Source organism: Anomaloglossus baeobatrachus, chromosome 2 (assembly GCF_048569485.1).
Source record: "Anomaloglossus baeobatrachus isolate aAnoBae1 chromosome 2, aAnoBae1.hap1, whole genome shotgun sequence".
Taxonomy (NCBI): domain Eukaryota; kingdom Metazoa; phylum Chordata; class Amphibia; order Anura; family Aromobatidae; genus Anomaloglossus; species Anomaloglossus baeobatrachus.
In genome coordinates, this window is record NC_134354.1 from 608,318,568 (window position 1) to 608,344,650 (window position 26,083).

The window sequence follows — 26,083 nt, forward strand, 5'->3', positions numbered from 1 at the left end:
TAGTGGGTGTGTATAAACAGAAACCCAGCACCCCAGACCTTCACTTGAACTGCAACTTGACCTCTGACAACATACCAAAAATCCACCCTGCGACCAAAGCCTTGATTATCAAGAGGCTGAAGATCAGATCCACTGCAGAGGTGGCTGGTACCTTTAATGTGTCTCAGCGTCAAGTACAAAAAATTAAAAAAAGATTTGAAGAGACTGGAGATGTTTTTGACAAGCCCAGGTCGGGCAGATCCCGCAAGACAACTGCTCAGGAGGAACGTTTGTTGGTTAGAAAATCCAAAGCCAGACCCTCTTCCACTGTAGTAGAGCTCCAAAAGGCCTGGTAACCTCAAGTCACTGTGTCAACTAGAACAGTTTGTCTGTCTCGAAATGGCCTCCTTGATCGAATCAGTGCCCAGAAGCCAGCACTAAACAAAAGCCAATTAAAAAAACGTGTGGCATTTCCAAGTCATACAGCCTGCTAAACAGATGGACGCTGGAAAGGTGGCAGAAGGTGGATTTCTCTGATTAATCAGTTGAATTACACCGCAGCCACTGCAAATACTGCAGAAGACCTACTGGAGACTGTATGAATCCAGAAACCAGTTAAGTTTGGTGGTGGAAAGATCATGGTCTGGGATTACATTCAGTATGGGGGTGTGCGAAACATTTGCAAGGTGGAAGACAATATCAATAGCCTAAAACAGGGGAGAGGAACCTCTTCCCACGGGCCGTATACGGCCCACCATGCCCTTTTATGTGGCCCCGGGCAGATTCACGGGGGCGGCAGTGCTTGAGGCCGGCCCCTTACATCCGCACATGTGCTACTGTGCTTACCAATGCGTTATCCCGCTGGCAAGTGCCAGCGAGAGAGGACTTACTTTGTGGGTGGGTTTAGTTCTCTGCGTTCAGAGCTGCGTGCCCGCCCCCTGGCCCTCTGAGCTGCGTGCCTGCCCCCCGGCCCTCTGAGCTGCGGGCCCGTGTCTTGGTATCACAGCCCGCCCCCCGGCCCTCTGAGCTGCGTGCCTGCCCCCCGGCCCTCTGAGCTGTGTGCCCGACCCCCAGCCCTCTGAGCTATTTGCCCGCCCCCTGGCCCTCGGAGCTGCGTGCCCGCCCCCCAGCCCTCGGAGCTGCGTGCCCGCCTCCCAACCCTCGGAGCTGCGTGTCCGGTGCCTGATCTCCGGTGCTGTGAGTCCGGCGCTGCTGTGTGTCCAGCGCCAGCCCTCTTCTGCTGTGGCCCCCCTCCCCTCAGTGCTGTCTGCTCCCCAATGCTGTGCATCACCCCAGGTTTGTGTGTCCCTCCACCCCCTTACTGATGTCAGGGCTCCGGAAGTGATATCTGTGCCTCCCAGTGGTGCCTGCGCCCCAGCCCCTCTTGTGTGGTGCCTGCGCCCCAGCCCCTCTTGTGTGGTGCCTGCGCCCCAGCCCCTCTTGTGTGGTGCCTGCGCCCCAGCCCCTCTTGTGTGGTGCCTGCGCACCAGCCCCACTTGTGTGGTGCCTGCGCCCCAGCCCCTCTTGTGTGGTGCCTGCGCCCCAGCCCATCTTGCAACGTCTGCGCCCCAGCACCTCTTGTGATGTGCATGTCCCCAGCCCCTCTTGTGATGTGCATGTCTTCAGCGTCTCCTGTGACTTATACATCACAGGAGAGGCGGGGGACACATACATCACAGGAAGGGTGGGGGACACATACATCACAGGAGGGGCTGGGGGCATATACATCACAGGAGGGGCTGGGGGCACATACATCACAAGAGGGGCTGGGGGCATACACATCACAAGAGGAGCTGGGGGCACATACATCACAGGAAGGCTGGGGGCATATACATCACAGGAGGGACTGGGGGCATATACATCACAGGAGGGGCTGGGGGCATATACATGTCTCCAGCCCCTTGTGTGATGTATGTGCCCCCAGTGTCTCCTGTGATGTATATACAGCAGTCCCAGTGTCTCCTATGTGATATATATGCCCTCAGTGTCTCCTGTGATGTATATACAGCAGTCCCAGTGTCTCCTATGTGTTATATGTGCTTCCAGTGTATCCTGTGATGTATATACAGCGTCTGTTATGTGATGTATATGATTTACCAATCTTATCACAAAAAAGTTGACTGCGCTCCAGACCCAGACATAAATGAAAAGGCAGCTGTGAGAAGAAACATGATTAGTATCACCAAACATAACAGCCGCACGAAAGAGAAGCAGCTCCGGCCGCCACAGTAGGGGTAAGTTAATTAATTATTTGACCAAATATAGCAGGATCATTTTCACATTGAAGATTTTGTGCGGCCCCCGAAGGTTGGTAGAAATTTCCAAATGGCCCCCAGCTGAAAAAAGGTTGCCCACCCTTGGAAAACATATCAAGAAGTATTAGCTACCTCTTACATTCCCAATCATAAAAGGAGTCAAATTCTGCAGCAGGATGGTGCTCCATCTCATACATCCATCTCTACAACAAAGTTCCTCCTGGCAAAGAAGATCAAGGTGCTCAAGGACTGGCCAGCCCAGTCACCAGACATGAGCATCATTGAGCATATTTGGGTAGGATGAAAGAAGAAGCTTGGAAGACAAAACCAAAGAATCTAGATGAACTTTGGGAGGCATGTAAAACTGCATTCTGACTTCCGGTTCCGGCGCTGTGATGTGAGGACGCGGGAGACAGAGCTCCGCACGTTCCTCAGCCCCACACACCGACTACAAGAACCCCACGGCCGGGGGAGGAGGCGGAGAAAGGGAGGCGAGGAGCAGGAGGTGACCGTGCATGGAGCGGTACCTCCTCCGGAGCGGCGGCAGACAGCTGGAGCAGGGTGCTGCAGAGAGAGCAGTGCACATGGAGCGCAAAATGGCGGCCGCGGGCCGCGGCTGTATGCAGGGAGGTGAGCGGGGACGGATGGAGGAGGAGGAGGGGGAGCAGCTGAGAGAGCAGCAAAGAGCTCGGCAGCACGAGCAGCAGGCAGCCGAGCAGCAGACAGCCCAGCAGCACAAGCAGCAGACAGCTCAGCACCAGCAGCAGATAGCCCAGCACCACGAGCAACAGACAGCCCAGCAGCACGAGCAGCAGGCAGCCGAGCAGCAGACAGCCCAGCACCACGAGCAGCAAACAGCCCAGCACCAGCAGCAGGCAGCCCAACACCACAAGCAACAGACAGCCCAGCAGCATGAGCAGCAGGCAGCCGAGCAGCAGACAGCCCAGCACCACGAGCAGCAAATAGCCCAGCACCAGCAGCAGACAGCCCAGCACCACGAGCAGCAGATGCATCAGCAGCAGACAGCCTGGCAGCACGAGCAACAGACAGCCCAGCAGCACAGCCAGTTCCCAGGCCTGCAAATTGATTATGACCGTCTGGCTGGAGCAGTGGCAGTGCACCTGGTAGACAAGATCAAAGACTCTCTAGAGGCCATGGTGGGGGCAGTGCTAGCACCCTTAAAGGAACAGATCACACAGCAGGGAGCCAGGATGTCAGAGATGGAGCAAAGAATCTCTGACACAGAGGACTAGGTGACAGCATTAAAGGGGCAACTGCAGGAGATGGTGGAGGGATCCCAGGCCATGAGAGACAAACTAGAGGATCTGGAAAATCGCTCCAGAAGAAGCAATTTAAGGCTGGTGGGACTGCCGGAATCTTTAAGAATGCAGCAATTGGACAACATATGTGAAGCAGAGCTCCCCAAGGCGCTAGGTCTAATGCACAAATGCAGGGTGGAAAGAGCGCACAGAGTGGGCCCTGTAAGAGAGCGTCCAGGCACAGGAGGAACAAATGGGAAGGAAGACTGCACGGGAGTGACGGGACCAGCCAGGCCGCGCCAAGTGATAATTAAATACTTGGAATACAAGGACAAAGAAGAGATACTGCGAGCGTTTAGAGGAAGGAGGACCCCACTGTCTTTACAAGGGCATAAAGTGCTGATCTTCGGGGACTACTCGGCGGAGGTGACACGCAAAAGGAAAGCCTTCAGTAAGATTTGTACAGCGCTGTATAGTAAAGGGATACAATTCCAACTGCTGTATCCTGCAATACTGAGAGTAACAAGACGTGATGGATCCCTTTTTGCGACGAAAGACTTGAGTGAAGTGGAGAGATGGATGGGGGAGATGGAGAACAGAAACCAGACGGAGGACTTCCCGGAGAGGCAACATACTCGGCAAGGAAGAGAGGAGGAAAGCCGGGCATCGGGCCGGAACGACTGGATGGAGGGGAAGGAGATACATGCAGGAAGTCCAAAAGCAAGGAGGTCGCCGTCGCGTTGGCCTGGAAACCAGAAGATGGGAGCGCCATGAGAGAGGCTGCAAGGAGAAGAATCGATATTTTTGAACTGAACTGAGGGGCCCAAGAGAGAGGGGACTGACGGAATGCAGGGGATGAGTAACATCTACTGTTTATTATTGCATTTTTACTTTCTGCTTCCACTTCCTACTTCCACTTCATAGTGCCTCTTACACTTTTCTTACACTTCATTTTCCACCCCATCTACCTCTTCGTACTTTTTTCCACTTCCTGTTCTAATTCCTACTTCCACTTCCTCTTCCTACTTCCTCTTCCACTTCCTCTCCCACTTCCACCTCCTACTTCCTCTTCCACTTCCTACTTCCACTTCCTGCTTCCACCTCCTGTCCCACTTCCTCTTTCACTTCCTACTTCCTTTTCCACTTCCTCTTCTACTTCCTTTTCTACTTCCTACTTCCTCTTCCACTTCCTATTTCCTCTTCCACTTCCTACTTCCTCTTCCACTTCCTACTTCCTCTTCCACTTCCACCTCCTCCTTCCACTTCCTTTTCCACTTCCTACTTCCACTTCCTTTTCCACTTCCTACTTCCTCTTCCACCTCCTCTTCCACTTCCTACTTCCACTTCCACTTCCTACTTCCTCTTCCACTTCCACCTCCTCCTTCCACTTCCTTTTCCACTTCCTACTTCCACTTCCTTTTCCACTTCTTACTTCCACTTCCTTTTCCACTTCCTACTTTCTCTTCCACTTCCTTTTCCATTTCCTACTTTCTCTTCCACTTCCTCTTCCTACTTCCACTTCCTACTTCCTCTTCCACTTCCTTTTCCACTTCCTACTTCCTCTTCCACTTTCTTTTCCTCTTCCTCTTACACTTCCTTTTCCACTTCCTACTTCCACTTTTTTTTTTCTTCTTCTTGTAGGCTTTTCCATTCTTTTCTCTTTCTCTTCAGTCCCCCTCGCCTCTTCAATCTATATGGACCAAGGTGCCCTGCCCCCTCGGGGGTGTAGGGGATCCTAACATCTATGGGGGACCGGGTTTCTCTCTCTTTAGTATCTACTGATAAATCGCTCTTCTGGTAGCCAGGCCACTTATGCTGATGGGAGGTGAAGTGAAATTGAGACCAGAGGTAACATATAATAGGTATGGGCAATGAGGGAGGGGGTATTGTATGCTGGCATGGCTATTGACCAGGAAGGCCTTGCTCTGATGTGTTAGATTACAGAACAATGGGGGACAGGCTATATGTAAATGTGAATCAGTAGGCTGAGAGGGGATTGCAGAGCCAGGAGCATCACAGAAAAAATGGAAGTGATGAGATGAGTGATTGTAAAGGGGGGGACAGTTGAGGGGTTGTTATTTGACAATAGATTTAGGTTGAATAGTTGGGTTCAGGGAAAGCAACGCTATAAGCACGCCGAAAGAAAACTGAGGGCAGTTGGGGGGGCAGCCACCAGGTTTATAGTTAATGCCAAGAAGGGGACACAAGGTTGCGCCCAGGCAATAAATAGTTGTCAGTACGCAGCGGAGTTAAGGCAGGGAAAAGACCAGGGAAAGGCGCCAAGACACACACAAGTGAGAACATATAGTGACATAAATGTCCCGAGATGTTGGGATAATGGTTAAATTAGTCACTTGGAACGTAAAAGGTTTGAAGTCTCCACATAAGCGCATGATGATATTACGACACCTTAAAAGACTGAAGGTAGATATCGCACTACTGCAGGAGACCCACCTGCAAAAAGGGGATTTTTTTCGTATGTAAAAATTATGGGTGGGGGCGGTAGTCGGGTCGGGATCCCAGGGAAGGAAGGCAGGGGTCATGATCTTAATAAATAAACACTTTACTCACGAAATAGTGTCCCAAGACAGTGATGATGGTGGGAGGTACATACATATCAAATTAACTAGCCGCAAGGAGAGTTTAGCATACACAATATATACGCCCCTAATAACGAACAAAAAGCCTTCTTTGACTTTATCACCAACAAATTGGGAGTGGATGTTGTCATGATGTATTTTACCTTCTCACTGTATTTGCTGTAATACTATGTCTTGGGATGTAAGTGACCATACCTTCCCCCAGCCTGTATCATATTGCAATCAGGCTTCAGCAGTAGCTATTGTCATTGATTTGGTGGGGGTTGCATATATATATTGTTCTTCTCAGCATGGGACTTCTCCAATCTACAACTTGGTAAACAGAACAGAGCCAGCAGTCTAAAGTCCTTCAAGCATCAAATGGCCAGGGGGAGGTGTGCCCACCTAAGGGGCTGATCCCAGGAGAGAAGAACATGTTAGAGCAGTTAGTTGGGAGCTGAGTTTTGAAGAGGAAGGGAGCGAGATCTGATTCTGCGGACAGATCTCGCCGTCCAGTGGATTGTGTGGGAATTCTGGGACTCTGAAGAGGACTATTTCGTCGTGATCTGGCACTTTGGATTATCGGGAGGTGCCCCCGAATCTGTTTTATTTGGACTTGTCGTGTGCTGTTCCTGTATTCTTGTTAGTAAACCTGTTGGATCATCCTCGGCCTGTTGTCTCTCTTTGCTCTGATGTACACCCCGTCACAAACTGGTGGCAGCGGCGGGATCAGAGCAGAAGAAATGGAGGACAACGGCCAATCAACATCTGAAACCAGAACCTCAGGATACAGGAACTGGACTGTGGTGAGCCTACAAACAAAGGCCCGTGAATTAGGTGTCGGCTATAAAGGACTCTCTAAGGAGCAACTAATTGAGGCATTGGAAAACGCTTGCCTGCAAGATGGCACCGAGGAACAATTTCCACAGCAAGGGGAGCAAAGACGGGAGCCGGAGGTAAATACCCAAAAAAGTCAATGGGTTGTGTGGTACGAGGAGGAGATGGCCTTGCTGGGATAGGAGACCACCATAGAATATAAGATGGAGGTCATGCGTGGAGCTAAAGAGAAGGAGCGCAGGATGGAGGAGATGGCATTGCTGGATAAGCAGCTCGCTGTGGAAGCTGCGAGAGGTTCCAGACAGACTGTAACCCCAGCACCCATCATGAGGGAACTTCCCAGGGTGTCCCGCAAAGACTTCAAGCAGTTTAATGAGGCTGCTGGTGACATTGAGGGCTTCTTCCAGGACTTTGAGCATCAGTGTCAATTAATGGAAGTCCCAGAAAGGGAGCGCGTCCGGCATCTGGTTGGGCTCTTAGAGGGTGGAGCTGCTGCAGCCTATAGAGCTATGGACTCTCGGTGGAACTGAGAGTATGCGGATATTAAACAGACTATTCTAGAACATTATGCTGTAACGCCAGACACTTACAGGACTCAGTTCCGTACTTTAGCATGTGATGAGGAAGTGTCCTTCAAGATGTATGCCCACAAACTCAAACATCTGTGGCATAGTTGGCTGGAGGCAGAGGAGGCCTTAACCTTGGAGACCGTCCTCCAGGTCCTCCTAAAAGAGCAGTTTTACTTCAAGTGCCCCGCTGAGATCCAGGAATGGGTGCGTGAAAGGAGACCAGCCACTGTGGAGGAAGCTGCAGCTCTAGCTGATGAGGCTCTCACCATCCAGCCTCAGTGGAAAAAAATACTACCCAGTGAGAAAAAAACCACCAACCCCCCAACGCTGGCGGCCCCTGGTCCTTCTGGCCCCAATGTTCACCATCACCCTAGACCGTCAACTCATGGGGACCTTCGTGTGACTGTGCCTCGCATTACTCATGCTCCACCTTTGGGAATACGACGTGGAGGAATAATCCCAGAGCGCAGATGTTATGGGTGTGGGCAGCCTGGGCACATGCAATTCCAATGTCCAGGTGTTCGGACACAGAACAGCTACAGACCGCCTTTGCCTGTTCATTATCTACAGACACCTTTACCAGGAGAAGAGCTGGATTCTGTGCCTGATGACTTGCCAAGTGACTCTGATATCCTGGCTCCCCTACCCGGAGTCTATGGGGTGCGAGCTCCAGCCACCTGTTCTTCTGATCTTCAGGACAAACATCTACAGGAGGTTGTGCTGGATGGCCAAAAAGTTGTTGGCTTCTGTGACACTGGGGCTTTCCTCACCATAGCCGATCCCCGAGTAATTCAACCACAAGCAATTCAAAAGGGACCAGGAATTGCCATTGAACTGGCAGGAGGTACCCAGAGATATATTCCAAAAGCGAGTGTGACCCTGGATTATGGCTTTGGGGCAAAACAATGTGTAGTCGGTGTGATGAGCGGCCTCCCTGCAGACGTTCTTCTAGGAAATGATGTGGGGAATCTTCATTGCCACTTTGTCGGTGCGGTAACCAGAAGTCAAGCCAAGAGAGCAGCCCATGTGGACGTGTACAACCCATCCATGGAAATGAGGCCACCAGAACTGCCATTACAGCCGGTGAGTGATTCTTCTTCTGGGGATAATATGAATGTTACTTGGGATAAAGTTCAGTTTAGACAAGAAGTAGAGACTGACCCCACCCTTGCTAGTTTTAGAGCCCGAGCTGAAATAGGGCAGCTAGGGGAGAACGGAGAAAGAATTATCAGAGAAAATGGACTTCTGTATCGGGTTGCCAATGCCGACTCCCTAGATAAGCCCTGGACTTATAGCAAACAGCTGATTGTTCCTCAGAAGTACAGAATTCCCCTATTACACCTGGCTCATGACATTCCTATGGCTGGCCATCAAGGCAAAACCCGCACCGAGAGACGATTGACTCAAACTTTTTATTGGCCGGGGATTTCCCAAGCAGTGGCGCATTTCTGCCGAACTTGTGACATATGTCAGCATAGAGGGTGACCCGGAGTTCACCCAAAGGCACCCCTGCAACCGCTCCCTATAATAGAAGAACCCTTTCAAAGAGTAGCTGTTGATATCATTGGACCTCTGGCTAAACCAAGTAAATCTGGAAAGCAGTACATTCTCACTGTTGTGGACTATGCCACCCGATATCCAGAAGCCGTGGCCTTGTCAAGTATCTCTGCAGCCAAGGTGGCCGAGGCCTTGGTTATTATTTTTACCAGAGTAGGATTCCCCAGTGAGATCTTGTCGGACCAAGGCTCCCAGTTTATGTCAGAGTTGGTCCAGTGTCTGTGGCGCACCTGTGGAGTACGAGCGATCCGAACGACCCCGTATCATCCCCAAACAAATGGACTTTGTGAACGATTCAACGGCACTCTGAAGAATATGCTGAGGGCCTTCACGGACCGAGATTCAGACTGGGAGAAGTACCTACCCCATCTCTTGTTTGCCTATCGGGAAGTTCCCCAGGAGTCCACTGGGTTCTCCCCCTTTGAACTACCCCTATAGAAGAAAGGTCCGAGGACCCTTAACCCTGCTCAAGGAATACTGGGAGGGGCAAGTTGAAGATACAGGAACCCCTGTTGTCCCTTATGTCCTAAAGCTGCGAGAAACCCTGGCCCAACTTGCTAGTTTTGCCCAGAGTCATTTGCGTATGGCTCAAACCAGACACAAGACATGGTATGACCGTAAAGCACGCTATCGGGAGTTTGTAGAAGGACAACAAGTCTTAATGATTGTTCCCCATCGGCAGAATAAACTGCAGACCACATGGGAGGGTCCCTTCCGGGTTCTCAGAAAACTGAATGATACCAATTACCTTCTTGCTTTAGATGATCAGGGGCTAAGGCAAAAGACTGTCCATGTGAATATGATTAAGGAGTACCATGACCGGAACATTCCAATGATAGCAAGCTGTCGGTTGGCTTCAGAAGATGGTCAAGAGGATGAGGACTCTCTACCTGATCTCGTGGAAGCAGCGAGAGCCCCATCCACTGTGGAACAGGTTCCCCTGGGAGATTACCTGGACTCCTTACAGAAAATCCAGATGCTGGAAGTGCTTCAACAGAGACGGGCTGCTTTCTCATCCCAACCAGGTCGAACCACCGTCACCCAACATCATGTGGACACTCAGGGCATCCGTCTCATACAACTGGCTCCTTACCGGGTACCTGAATCAGTTCGAAACACCATGCAGCACGAACTGGAGGAGATGTTACAGCTTGGGGTAATCCAGGCCTCTCATAGCCCTTGGGCCTCCCCTGTGGTGTTAGTACCCAAGAAGGATGGGAGTACTCGATTTTGTGTGGACTATCGGCGACTAAACGACCATACCGTCAGCGATCCTTACCCAATGCCTCGTATTGACGAACTTCTAGACCCTGGCTGGGTCCCGATATGTCACTACCTTGGATCTCAGTAAGGGATACTGGCAGATCCCTCTAACGGATGAAGGGAGAGAACGGTCCGCTTTTATAACCCCCTTTGGTCTGTATGAATTTCTAAGCATGCCTTTTGGAATGAAAAATGCCCCAGCCACCTTCCAGAGAATGGTGGACCAGATCCTCCGGGGATGTGGGGACTTTGCTTGTGCCTACTTGGATGATATCGCCGTCTTCAGCCACACATGGGAGGAACATCTGAATCAAGTAGCCATTATTTTGGACCTGATTCTTGCAGCCTGCCTAACTATTCGACCCGATAAATGCCAATTGGGGATGGGGGAAGTCCAGTACCTAGGGCATAGAGTGGGAGGAGGGAAGCTCCGTCCTGAGCCTGCCAAAATCCAGGCTATTAGAGACTGGCCTGTACCCCAAACTAAGAAACAAGTCATGGCTTTTCTGGGCACTGCCAGTTATTACCGAAAATTTGTTTCTCATTTCAGCAGTGTGGCCAAGCCTCTTACCGACCTGACCAAGAAAACAATGCCCCGGCTGGTGATCTGGACCCCAGCCTGTGATGAAGCTTTTAACCGGCTGAAGGACGCTCTGGTCTGCGATCCTGTCCTGGCTGCTCCAGACTACAAGCGGAGATTTATTGTGCAAACGGACGCCTCTGCTTTTGGACTGGGAGCTGTCCTCAGCCAGGTGAATGCAGCTGGGGACGAACACCCCATTGCCTACCTCAGCAGGAAACTGCTGGACCGAGAAGTGGCCTATGCAACTGTTGAAAAAGAATGTCTGGCTGTAGTGTGGGCCCTTAAGAAACTACGGCCGTATCTGTATGGACGGGAATTCACTGTGGTTACTGATCACAATCCCCTCACCTGGATGAACAGAGTCTCTGGGGACAATGGACGATTACTGCGATGGAGCCTGGCTCTGCAGCCCTATAACTTTACCATACAATATAGAAGGGGCAGCCAACACCAAAATGCAGATGGACTGTCCAGGCAAGAGGAGCCTTGAGTCCTGTCAGCCATGCCTGCGTGTACTTAACCAGCGACCTGTAGAGGTCCCTAGTACGTACACAAGTTTGGAGGGGAAGGAATTGTCATGATGTATTTTACCTTCTCACTGTATTTGCTGTAATACTATGTCTTGGGATGTAAGTGACCATACCTTCCCCCAGCCTGTATCATATTGCAATCAGGCTTCAGCAGTAGCTATTGTCATTGATTTGGTGGGGGTTGCATATATATATATTGTTCTTCTCAGCATGGGACTTCTCCAATCTACAACTTGGTAAACAGAACAGAGCCAGCAATCTAAAGTCCATTCATGCATCAAATGGCCAGGGGGAGGTGTGCCCACCTAAGGGGCTGATCCCAGGAGAGAAGAACATGTTAGAGCAGTTAGTTGGGAGCTGAGTTTTGAAGAGGAAGGGAGCGAGATCTGATTCTGCGGACAGATCTCGCCGTCCAGTGGATTGTGTGGGATTTCTGGGACTCTGAAGAGGACTATTTCGTCGTGATTTGGCACTTTGGATTATCGGGAGGTGCCCCCGAATCTGTTTTATTCTGACTTGTCGTGTGCTGTTCCTGTATTCCTGTTAGTAAACCTGTTGGATCATCCTCGGCCTGTTGTCTCTCTTTGCTCTGATGTACACCCCGTCACAGATGTAGACCCAAATAAGATAGTGGGGGGAGATTTTAATGCAGTAGTTTCGAAAGAGGAGGATAGGAGGTATGGCAAGGAACAAGGTAGGCAGAGTAGGAATACAAAGGGTTTGATGGCCAAATTACTGGAAGACACAAATCTGCAGGACAGTTGGAGAACGCAACACCCATATGAACGTGAATTTACACACTACTCACACCCACACGAAGCATGGTCAAGGATAGACTTTATGTTAGTAGACCAAAGACTCTGGCACAGGGTCAAGGATATAGACATAGAGAACATGGTTATATCCGACCACAGCCCGGTGACCTTAGACTTAAATGACAGAATACAGAGGGGCTCGGATTATATATGGAGATTTCCATCATTCTTACTCAAAGATAAAGATTTTATTAAAACATTAAAGGAGTGGTGGGAGGAATATTGCGGCACTAACAGCGGGCACGAGGAAGAGGCAATGCTATTCTGGGAAACAGCGAAAGTAGTATTAAGGGGGAGACTGATGGGGCATGTAGCCAAAATCAGGAAACAGACGCAAAAACATTACCAGGAGGCAAGCACTAGTTTGAGACAGAAATACACAGGGTACCTAGAAAACAAATCCCAAAAAGCAAAAGAAGAGTGGAAGGAAGCAAAACAAGAGTTTGACATGTGGGTAGGAAAACGAGAAGAACTAGTAAGGTCTCAGCAGGAGGTCAACTTGCACCGATTTGGCAACAAGGCAGGTAAACTGCTGGCTAACCTGGCAAAGGGAAGACGACCGTTGACGTTAATAGCTAGTATGACAAGACAGGATGGGACCAAATCGACGAATCCACAGGAGATCAACCAGATCTTGGGGGAATACTATGCCAAACTATATAGTAAGGGGGATGAAAATGGAGAAGGAGGGAGGGAGTGGCTAAAGACATTAGGACTTACACAAATAACCGAGGACGAACTGACTAGACTAAACGAGGACATCACAATAGAGGAATTGCAAACAACAATAGGAGAACTGAGTATACATAAAGCACCGGGGCCTGACGGGTTCAATGGGGAATTCTATAAAGTACTAAAGGAGGAAATATCACCAACGCTGACACGTATGTTTAATAAAATGTTAGGGGGTACGGGAATGTCTAGCCCCCTTAACACTGCATATATAAAACTTTTACCCAAGGGAGATAAAAATTTGGACAATCCAACGAATTATAGACCAATCTCACTAATCAACCAAGACCGTAAACTAGTGGCCAAATTGATGGCCAATCGATTGGCAGAGGTATTACCAAGGCTAATTTCTCCCGCCCAATCGGGGTTTGTAAAGGGGAGAGCAGCTGTGACGAATGTAAGAAAGGCCATGATAGTAATGGACGCCATCAGACACAGGGATCTACAAGGAGGAGAGTTGCCAGCCATGATCACGTTGGATGCTGAAAAAGCATTTGATAATGTGCAGTGGCCATGGCTGGAAACAGTCCTAGATAATATGGGCTTCAGGGGAGCATTCAGAACATTTATAGGTATACTATATGCAAACCCTCAGGCAAGAGTGGCGACACCCGGATTTTTGTCACGACCCTTCTCTCTGACCAAGGGGACGAGACAGGGGTGCCCGCTGTCTCCTCTCTTGTTCAATCTAGCAATTGAGCCATTATCAAAAATGATCAATGGAGGAGATTGCTTTGAGGGCATTAACATTGGAATGGAAAAAGTACATTCAACTCTACAAGCGGACGATATCATATTATTCATGAATAGACCACAGAATGACCTTTTAAAAACAATACAACAGATAGAGAGATTTGGGTCTATGGCAGGTTTTAAATTGAACAAGACAAAATGTGAAATACTGTTTCTGAATGAGCGAACCATGTCATCCCTGAAAACCTATGGAATAGGGGATAACATATGTGGGATACCGATAGCAAAAACCCACCTTAAATACCTGGGGATCCAGATGGGACGCCAGCCTGCCTCCATTTATGAATTAAACTTCAAACCGCTGATACAGAAAATAGAGCGAGAGCTAAAGATGTGGGAGGGGCTGCCGCTATCCCTGCTAGGTAGAAACCACCTCTTAAAAATGATGAGTTTCTCCAAGCTGTTATACCCGATGCAGACTATCCCTATATTATTAAAGCATGCGGATGTAAATAGACTGAATAAAGCATTTACAAGCTTCCTATGGAAGAGAAAAAGACCAAGAATTAGAGCGGAAAAACTAATGCTACCACTGGAAAAGGGAGGAATCAAGATGCCAAATGTGAGAGGCTACAACCTAGCATGCTTGATGAGGCACGTAATAGACTGGCTGAAGAAGACAAATAGCTATTCTAACATAAAATTGGAAAGTGCGTACTGTAGACCATGGGACTTGGGGGCAATATTACACACGTCATTGGCCAATATTCCGAGGAAAATTAAGCACTCCCTGGTATGTAGAGATACGATAATGGCGTGGAAAGCAGTGAGGAAAAAGTTTAACCTGTCCTGGCGAATCTCCAAATACCTAAATATCTGGAATTTTCCGGAATTCCCAGCAGGGAGGAAAAACAAACTATTTCTAGAATGGAGAAATAAGGGGATCGGTGCTGTAAAGGATCTGCTCCATGAAACGGAACATAGGTGGTTGCCCCCTGAGGAGTTGGTGAACAGGTTTGGTGAATGGGCTTTCCCCATTCAAAATCATACAATACAAACAGGTGGAAAAGGGAATAATGGGACTATTGAGGGATGTTAGAAAAGAACAGGTAATTAATGAAATGGACCAATTTATAATGAAGGATAAACAGGAGATTACTATCTCCTCCCTGTACAAAGATCTGAGAACAGCACTGGTACCACTGCACTCTGACCAGGTCTGGGGAGCGTGGGCACGACAACTAAAAGATACAGAGGCAGGGGAAAAGATACGGCAGGGATGGATGAGGATGAGGAAGGAGGTGATTAATGAGGGCTGGAGGGACACAGTTTAGATTAATGCACAGAGCAATTTATGGTTTTAACATCCCTACCAAGCAGACGATGAATAAAATAGAACATTGCCCCAAATGTAAGCAGCCGAAAACGGACTTATACCACGGGATTTGGCAGTGCCCAGAAAGTCAGAAATTTTGGGGAAAAATGAAGACACTTATAGAAAAAGTATGGGAAGTGGAAATGGAACTAGACCCATTGTTATGGATTTTTCCACCACAGGACTAAAGAAAAGGAAGGAGGAGGAGATACACGGGGGACCACGATTCCAAGACTCTTTCATAATATTGCTATGATAGGGAAAAAGGCCCTACTATGCAGATGGCTCGAGGAATCTGTTCCATCAGAGGAAGAGGTGGTCAATCAGATTAAAAAGCTGCTCAATATTGAACAGTTGGAAGCCGAAAGAAATAAGGACGAACTAACGGGAAACTTTTTTAAAAAATGGAAGAGATTTATAGTACAACAGTATGGAGTTGCAGAAATACGGAAAGTGGTATCTCCTTTCACTAATACGGAATGGTACCTACTGGGAGACTTGCAAGGCGCATTGGGAAAGCTGAAAATACACACGCAGTAGAGACACGACAGTAGGACGAGACGAGGGTTTCAGAGAAATAGGGCTTCAAACGGGAATCAGAATATAGAGGAGCTGTGTGTTCTTTCGCGACTTATACCTGGTGTTCTGTGTATTAAAAATGTTGGGGGGGATAAAGTGGGAATAAAAGAGGGCGGGTTAAGACAAGGGTGGGTAAATTGGTAAGGTGAATTTATTCTTGTTCAAATGTTAGATATATTGTAATGATTCTGAAAACTGCAATAAAATTTGTGTTTAAAAAAAAACTGCATTCTTTGCTATTCCTTATGACTTCATCAATAAATTGTATGAATCATTGTTGAACTACATGGATGCAGTCCTTCAAGCTCATGGAAGTCACACAAAATATTAAATATGGCTCTAATAGCACCACGACTTCATTCACCTATGTTATGCAACATATCTTTGTATTAGAAGTTAATTATTTGTTTGAATTCCACATTACTTTCTGTGGGCGACAAAACCTTTGTGTTGCCAAAATTTGACCTTTCTGTGTTCTTTAAATGATCAATATTTCAGCTTTGCAGCAACTTTATTTTCATAACCTCAACCAAATTTCTGAGGGTTTCAGCTTTCAAAAGAGTAATTTATGAAACCAATGGGTGAATTTAAAGTCAGGTTATAAGCTTTTATTTACATAATATGGATAAGCGACAGAACTTCTGTCAGGGACTGTAGACAGAGTGGGAAAAGCATCCAAAACGCACAAAAGAAGTAACATGTTGCTTTTTAGAACGCATGAATTCGGCTACAAATTTCAGCATGAAAATCGCTGCGTTCTAAAACGCAACGTGCGCATAGAATTTGCTTAAGTTACATAGACTTTGCTGGATATGCAGAATGCATGCGTTCACGCTCCAGTGCAAAGCGTTGCGTAAACGCAAGCAAAAGCACACACGTGCGCACATGGCCTCTCTGCATAACTAAGCTGTTAATCACTTGCAATCAAACAGATGTTTCTAGCTTGGTGTGGGTGAAACCTTTCCTAATCCAAAAAGAAGTTACTATTTATTTGTAATGAAGGTCAGAGTTATTTTATATTATGACTAAGGACATACTTCACACCTGAAACAAGTCAGTTTTTTAACTATATTTAGATACATTTTTTATTCTTGATGAAATAAACTTCTAGTTTTTATTCACCGGATGGTAGTGTTACTTTTTCCTCCCCTCCTCTAGTACATACCAGCGCTGGGCGACACCAGCTGGATTATCGTTCTCCAGACCAGGGCTGTGGAGTCGGAGTCGTGGAGTCGGAGTCGGAGCTCATTTTGGTGGAGTCGGAGTCGGAGTATAAAATGCACCGACTCCGACTCCTAAAATATATAATAAATTGGGGACAGTAGTGCAATGCAGAATGTGCTGAATATTTTTTCATAAGAATTTGGGAAAGTTATGAAATGTCCTAAAAAGGGATGTTCTATTTCTGATAAGGCTACATTCACACACAGAGTTTTTGCTGCGTTTTTTGAGGATACGTTTGTCAGCTGCAAAAGCAGATCAGCTTTTTAAAAAACTGCATCACCTGAAAGGTTTTTGAGCTCATAAATAATGCTTTCAATAGCAACAGCAGATCAGAAAAAGGCCACACAAACTGACATGCTCATTCTTTGTGAGGATCGTCACGAAACGATGTGTCTGAATGTCCTATAGGGCCATTTACATGCTGCGACATCGCTAACGATATATCGTCGGGGTCACGGTGTTTGTGACGCACATCCGGCGTCGTTAGCGATATCACAGCGTGTGACAGCTAGGAGCGACCGCAAACGAGCAAAAATACTCACCTTATCGTTGCTCGTTGACACGTCGTTCCTTTCCCATTTATCGTTGCTGTTGCAGGACGCAGGTTGTTTGTCGTTCCTGCGGCAGCACACATCGCTATGTGTGACACCGCAGGAACGAGGAACATCACCGTACCTGCGGCCGCCGACAATGAGGAAGGAAGAAGGTGGGTGGGATGTTCCGCCCGCTCATCTCCGCCCCTCCACTTCTATTTTACGGCTGCCTTGTGACATCGCTGTGACGCCGCATGAACCGCCCCCTTAGAAAGGAGGCGGTTCTCCGGCCACAGCGACGTCGCTAGGCAGGTAAGTCCATGTGACGGCGCCTAGCGATGTTGTGCGCCACGGGCAGCGATTTGCCCGTGATGCACAACCGACGGGGGTGGGTGCTTTCACCAGCGACATCACTAGCGATGTCGCAGCGTGTAAAGCACCCTTATCTTGAAACCCATTGCCTTTGCTGGGATGCCAGAGTCACTGCATTTCACTGAATTATTTTGCCATCAATGTTCGATATGTTTGTAACAAGAAAGAAATTGTTAGCAAGACACTGGCAGTAAAAGATACTAAAGCCCATCACACCAGCCAGTTTCTCCAGGCCTTAGTGGAAAAAGTTCTGTAAGATTAAGAACTCAAAAAAAAGAGGGAAATAATCCCTACAATATCCACTCCCTCCTGTGCTCTACCTAGCCGTGGAGGTTGGAACCCTAAAGATACGTAATGGCGCCCCCACTCCTCGACGACTATCCCTGCTATGACTAGAGATGAGCGCGGTTCGAGGTTCTCCAGTTCGCGGCTCGAGTGATTTTGGGGGCTGTTCTAGATAGAACTAGAACTCGAGCTTTTTGCTAAAGCTCGATAGTTCTAGATACGTTCGAGAACGGTTCTAGCAGCAAAAAGCAGGGCTTTTTACAGCTACAGTGTGCAGGAGCCATCGCTGGCAGCCTGCCAGAAGCTGGTAACCAAGATAAACATCGGGTATCCAAGCAAAGCGCTTTGGTTAGTAACCCGATGTGTATCCTAGTTACGTGCAGGAAGCCCACACTTCCCCGCTCAGTTCGCTCCGCCCCCTCCTGCACGCGGCATGTACACATACATACACACACACACACACACACGTCCCCAGCCATGCAGTCCACGACACTGACGTCCTCCTGGCACTCTGCACACATGGTCCCGCTCGGCTTACCTGCGGTGATGAAGTCCTGACCTCAGCGCTGTCACTGTCCTTCATGGCCGCCGCTTGTCACATCACCTTCTCTCGCTTCCGACTGACTAGCAGTGACGTCACGGGCCTCTCGCGATACTTGGCTGTGAAGGCGGCGGTCATTGAACTCAGTGACAGATGCTATCGGCAGTGCAGGAGATCAGCGCATGTAATGTACCTCGCTGACAGCAGCACTTGTCATGCCCTGCAGTGACCTGGGCTGACCCATTGATGTTAGCTCAGGTCACTGCACTGCTCTCCCAGCCAATGGGGAACATCCTGCTCTTCATTGACTGGGACAGTGTGGATCATCATGGCAACCCCTTGGATTACACCAGACCTGGATTTGTTTTTCTTTCTAATAAATTGGTTAAAGAGGGAATGTATTGGGGAGTGTTTTTTCAAATAAAAATGTGTTTGTCGTCTATTTTTTTTTATTACTGACTGGGTTGGTGATGTCGGATATCTGATAGACGCCTGACCTCACCAACCCCACGGCTTGATGCCAGGTGACATTACACATCTGGTATTAACCCCATATATTACCCCGTTTGCCACCGCACCAGGGCGCGGGATGAGCTGGGGCGAAGCACCAGGATTGGCACATCTAATGGATGCGCCACTTCTGGGGCGGCTGCGGCCTGCTATTTTTAGGCTGGGGAGAGTCCAATAACCATGGACCTCCCTAGTCTGAGAATATCAGACCCCAGCTGTCTGCTTTACCTTGGCTGGTGATCCAATTTTGGGGGGACCCCTACGTGTTTTTTTTTTTTTAATTATTTATTTAATTTAAAATAACAGCGTGGGGTGCCCTCAGTTTTGGATTACCAGCCAAGGTGAGGTTGCCAGCTGTGGTCTGCAGGCTGCAGCCGTCTGCTTTGCCCTAGCTGGCTACAAAAATAGGGGGAACCCTACGTCATTTTTTTTTTTCATTTTTTTGGCTAAATACAAAGCTAAGCACCCCTTAGTGCCACATGAAAAGCACCAAAGGGTGCAAAATTACAAAATGCAGGAGAGTGGGACATTATGTGTCTTTCTGCCATTATAATGACAGAAAAGACTGATATGAAGTGCACAAGCACAAGAAAATCACCAGAGCGCTCTACGCTGTGAAAAGCAGTAGAAAATGGCACTGGAGTGAACATGTGACCGCCTCATGTAGGATGAAGCTATGGATCCTGGGTAAATTTATGCATTTACCCTCCTTCAGTTTTTTTGCAGTACACAAAAAAAACAGAACACGGATGACAAACAGATGACATACGGACCGTCTACGGAACGGAAACGGATGCCACACGGATGCACCCGTGAAAAAAAAACGGACTGTTTTTTGCAGACCGCAAAAATGGATCGGTCGTGTTAATGTAGCCTTATTCTGATCTGCCGTTTATAAACAGCAGGCAGAAATAAGTGAATAACGCCCCCCAGCGTCAGAAAATCTCCGGGGTTTCAGGGCTAGCTGAGACCCTGGAGATCATGATTCAGGACGGTTTTTCCGGTCCCCGCTCACGTGATCACAGGTATACACCGTACACCGATGATCACGTTACAGTAAATGACAGCGCCGGTAAAAAATTATTTATCTCCCATCTGGCATGAACAAACATGATAAATCTCCTCCCCGGTCCCCTTTGGTCCCCCGGTGTCGCCAAAGTGCCCCCCCTGATGCCCTCCCAGAAATCCATGATGGCCGCGCGCACAGCAGCGCGCCGGCTGCATTCACCCTACTCCTCTGATTTCTGTCGCATGTGCCATGACACATGCGAAAGAAAACTCCTCCCCAGGCCCTGCCAGGTCACCCCCTATAACCCCACCGGTGTTCCCCGGTGTCCCTCAGTACCTGTGCAGCGTTGATCCCCCCACGGCCCTCTCCTTCACAATAGATGCTGCCGCATGCACAGAGCGGCTGTCAGCTCAGCTTCCTGTGTTCAGACACAGTGAGTGGTGGTTATGCATCTGTAAGCTAAATGGCCGGCACGGTGGCTCAGTGGTTAGCACTGCAGTATTGCAGCGCTGAGGTCCTGGGTTCAATTCTCAGCAAGGACACCATCTGCAAGGAGTTTGTATGTTCTCCCCGTGTTTGCGTGGGTTTCCTCCGGGTACTCCGGTTTCCTCCCACACTCCAAAGACATACAGCGCTATGGAATTAATAACGCTATATAAATGAATAAATTATTATTATTACTGCAATGCCCTGCTCATGAGGTAAGGAACATAATTGATCAGGAGAGCTATATACTACATTTCCAAATGGAGGGATTTGCTTTTATAGTTTCCCTGCTGAACGACTACCAAACATGAGAGTCCATTATACGCCACAAGAAAACACATCTAAATAGCGAGCTCTGTTGTTAAGTATTCATTCAGCTGGATAACTGGACTTAAAGGGGTATTCCACCTCCAAGATCCTATCCCCAATATATAGTAGGTGGAATAGCAATAATATCAGCAAATACCAATATTTGGAAATGTAGAATAGTTCTCCTGATTAGGCATGCCCTTACCTCATGAGCAGAGCATTGCAGCTTTGGTAGCAACCATTACGACATGGACTCTGCTGCTGTTGACCCGGGGAGAGTGAGTGCACCCACACTCCTCACATGAAGGGTCCGCACTCCTAGAAAAAGGGGGATACGTTCCCTGAGTGTCTCCCTCCCATATTCTAGACGGTCCAGAGTCGTCGTGGGACCCCTTTATTTTTTTCTTACAATAAATTGGTGAAAGAGGAAATGTTTTGGGGACTGTTTTTTCAAATAAATTTCTTTTGTCGATTTTTTTTTTTGTTAGTACTGACAGTTTATGATGTTGGGTATCTAATAGACGCCATGACATCACAAACTGCTGGGCTTGATCTCAGGTGACTTTACAGCTAGTATCAACCCGATTTATTACCCCGTTTGCCACTGCACCAGGGCACGGGATGAGCTGGGGTGAAGCGCCAGGATTGGCGCATCTAGTGGATGCGCCACGTCTGGGGTGCCTGCGGCCTGCTATTTTTAGGCTGTGAAGGCCCAATAACTATGGACCTTCCCACCCTGAGAATACCAGACCACAGCTGTCCGCTTTACCTTGGCTGGTGATCCAATTTGAGGGGGACCCTACTTTTATTGTGTAATTATTAATATTTATAAAATAATTATAAAAAAAAGAGCCTGGGGGGACCTCCACATTGGATCCCCAACCACGGTAAAGCTGCCAGCTGTGGTTTTCAGGCTACAGCCGTCTGCTTTACCCTAGCTGGCTATCAAAAATGGGGGGACCCAACGTCATTTTTTTTTAACTATTTTTTAAATAGAAAAAATTAATGGGCTTCCCTGTATTTTGATTGCCAACCAAGGTAACGGCAGGCAGATGGGGGTGGCAACCCATAGCTGTCTGCTTTATCTGCGCTGAGAATCAAAAATATCGTGGAGCGCTACGTCATTTTTTTTAAAGATTTATTTTTACAGCACTGTGATGTCCAGCAATCAAAATACAGGGAAGCCCATTTTGTTTTTAGTTATTTAAATAAATAATTAAAAAACATATATGTGGGCTCCCGCTGCATTTTTTGTATTGCTAGCTAAGGGTAATCCAAGCAGCTACTGGCTGCTAACCCCCACTGCTTGGTGTTACCTTCACTGGCAATGGAAAATCCAGGGAAGCATTTTTTATTTTTTTTGCCAAAAAACTACAAAAAAAGGATGTGAGCTTCGCCATATTTTTGTATACTAGCCAGGTATAGCAGGCAGGTGCTGGAAGAGTTGGATACAGCGCCAGAAGATGGTGCTTCTATGAAAGTGCCATTTTCTGAGGCGGCTGCAGACTGCAATTCGCAGCAGTGGGGCCCAGAAAGCTCAGGCCAACCTGTGCTGAGGATTCCAATCCCCAGCTGCCTAGTTGTACCTGGCTGGACACAAAAATGGGGCGAAGCCTATGTCATTTGTTTTCTAATTATTTCATGAAATTCATGAAATAATAAAAAAATGGCTTCCCTTTATTTTTGGTTCCCAGCCGGGTACAAATAGGCAACTGGGGGTTGGGGGCAGCCGTAACTGCCTGCTGTACCTGGCTAGCATACAAAAATATGGCGAAGCCCACATAATTTTTTCAGGGGGCAAAAAACTTCTGCATACAGTCCTGGATGGAGTATGCTGAGCCTTGTAGTTTTGCAGCTGCTGTCTGTCTGTATGGAGAAGAGCAGACAGTAGGTGCAGAACTACAAGGCTCAGCATACTCCATCCAGGACTGTATGCAGAAGTTTTTTGCCCACCAAAAAAATTACGTGGGCTTCGCCATATTTTTGTATGCTAGCCAGGTACAGCAGGCAGCCACGGGCTGCCTCCAACCCCCAGTTGCCTATTTGTACCTGGCTGGGAACCAAAAATATAGGGAAGCCCGTTTTTTTTAATTATTTCACTTATTTCATGAAATAATTAAAAAACAAATGACGTGGGCTTCGCCCCATTTTTGTGTCCAGCCGGGTACAACTAGGCAGCTGGGGATTGGAATCCGCAGCACAGGTTAGCCCGAGGTTTCTGGGCGCCTCTGCTGCCAATTACAGTCCACAGCCGCCCCAGAAAATGTTGCTTTCATAGAAGCGCCATCATCTGGCGCTGTATCCAACTCTTCCAACAGCCCTGAAGCCGGGTGGCTTGTTGGGTAATAATGAGTTAATACTAGCTAGTATTAAGCCAGAGATTCTTAATGTCAGGCACGTTTGACCCGGCCATTAAGAATCTCCAATAAAGGGTTAAAAAAAAAGACACCACACAGAGAAAAAATACTTTAATAGAAATAAATACACAGACACATTAGAGACTCCATCTTTATTACCCCCTGTCAGCCCTCCACGATCCATGGTCTTCTGTCTTTCTCATTCAACAAATGCAGCTCTGCTCCATCACTGCTGTATGGGGGAAGACGCTGCTGCTCCCCGTGCAGCCTTCACTCCGTGAAGGCTGCACGGGAAGCAGCGTGCAGCCTTCACTCCGTGAGTAATCAGTGCTGCTGGCTGTCAGCGGTAACGCTGACAGACGCGTTACCATAGCAACGGTGCTCCCGGAGCCGCGGTTAGCGGTGACGTCACCGCTAACTGCGTTGCTATGGCAACGGTGATCTCCGTTAATGACCGGCTGTGTCAGCCGGTCCCTAACGGAACGGGGAGTCGACCGTGTGCTAGAGCATGTCGCCGGTACATGGCGATACACAAATGTGCACCGTGTACCGGAGAAATGCACTCGCAGGTCCTACATGACGCGTCATAGTCATGTGACCAGTCTGTAGCCAATGAGATAATAGCCACATGACTGGTCACATGGCTATTTTGACGTCACGATAGGTCCTGCATCACTGCTGGCAGTGCTGGTCACCGGGAGGATTCAGCGATCATCGGATGGAATAGCGGCAGGAGACAGAGTGCAGGAGGGATCGCGGGGACCGGTAAGTGTTATGGCAATGTTTATTAACTGTTTGTGTACATTTATCATGCATTTTTATGTGTTTGTGATTGCCTCCCATTATATCCTATAGGTTCGAGTTTGGTTCGTCGAACCGAACTCGAACCAGACCTCCGTTCGGCGAACCGAACTCGAGCCGAACCACGGCCAGTTCGCTCATCTCTAGCTATGACCCTATGAGTCCCTAGCCAAAAAGATAAAGTGCAGTGCATATAATTAAAGTGCAGTGCAAAACCATAAAGTGATATTGTGCCAGGAAAGAAACACAATCAACCTCTAAAGATAAGAGGCCGCAAAACTTTCTCAATAAATTCTCAATATACCAGGAATGTAATACTTAGCTTATGCTGCCTCAACGCGTTTCCACATTTCATGGTTCATCAGGAGGCCGATATCCATCTATTGTGGTATGATAAACCTGTGGCAGTCAGGATGCTGCCAGATTCACATGATGCTAAGGGGGCCACCAGGTGATTAATTTCCCTTATAACCCCTCAGGTGTCCTCCAAGTCCAGGTGCTAGCCAATAAGCATTAAGGTTTCCAATTGATTGGAAACCTTAATGCTTATTGGCTAGCACCTGGACTGTGCACTTAATCACCTATTCACATAAATGTGGTAACATATCTTTTAGAATCAAATTAAGAATAAATGTTAAGTTTTAGATAGGGTTATGATAGTTGTATGTACATCCCTAAACTAGTGGAATTAATTTTTTTAAGATTACGAACTCAAAAAAGAACAGGTTCTTGCCATTGTAAAGGACAATGCTTCAAACTTGATAAGTACAATAAAACTGATGAATGAGAGTAAAGCAGGTTTTACACGCTGTGACATCGCTAGCCGATGCTAGCGATGCTGAGCGTGATAGCACGACCCCCCGTCGTATGGCCGATATGTGGTGATCACTGCGGTAGCGAACATTATCGCTACGGCAGTGTCACATGCACTTACCTGCCCTGCGTCGTTGCTGTGACCGGCGATCCACCTCCTTTCTAAGGGGGCGGTTCGTTCAGCGTCACAGCGACGTCAAAGCAGCGTCACTGAACCGCCACCCAATAGAAAAGGAGGGACGGAGATGAGCGACCGGAACATCCCGCCCACCTCCTTCCTTCCTCCTTTTCCGGTGGAGGCAGGTAAAGAGATGTCTGTCGCTCCAGCGGTGTCACACACAGCGATGTGTGCTGCCGCAGGAATGAGGAACAACATCGTACCTGTCGCTGCAGCGATATTATGGAAATGAGTGACGTGACGAGCAACGATTTTTGACGTTTTTGTACTCGTTGTTTGTCGCTCATTTGCGTTACACGCTGCGATGTCGGTAACGGTGCCGAATGTGCGTCACTAACGACATGACCCCGACGATATCTTCTCGTTGCCGATGTCTTAACGTGTAAAGCCCGCTTAATGAACAACATCTAGAACAAAATGTAGGATTCAGTATGTGTGAGATGGAAGGCCACAGTGCTGTTCATGTAAGGCTACTTTCACACATCAGTTTTTTGCCATCAGGTACAATCCGGAAAAAAAAGGATAAACCGGATCCGGTATCGCATCCGGTTTATCCCCATAGACTTGCATTGTAACCAGATTGTACCTGATTGCTTTGCGGTGCATCTGGTTTTTTCCGGATGCGGCAAAATAATTAAATGCGGCGGCCGGATAGAACGTGTCATGTAACGTTTTTTTGCCCCTTAAAAAAACCGCATTCTGCCGGATCCGGTACAATGCGGCATTGTATACAATGGTTGTCTATGCATGCCGGATCCGGCGCAATGCGGTTTAAACCGGATGCGGTGACCGCATCCGGTTTGGTAAACAGAGCATGCGCAAATTTTTTTTTCATCATCACAAAACTTATAAAAGGATCCAGCACATTCTACACACCTCCTGCCGTTCGTTCCTGACTTCAAGTTCTGCTGTCCTCCAGTCCAGTGCTCCAGGGAAGAGGTAATGTCCACAGTACTGTCCACAGATCACTGTTCTGAGCTGCGTACATGTACTTAGACATTTTTTTATTTTTTTTTACAGGTGCAGTGTTGCGGTCAGCAAATAGTTTGGTCCAGCCAGT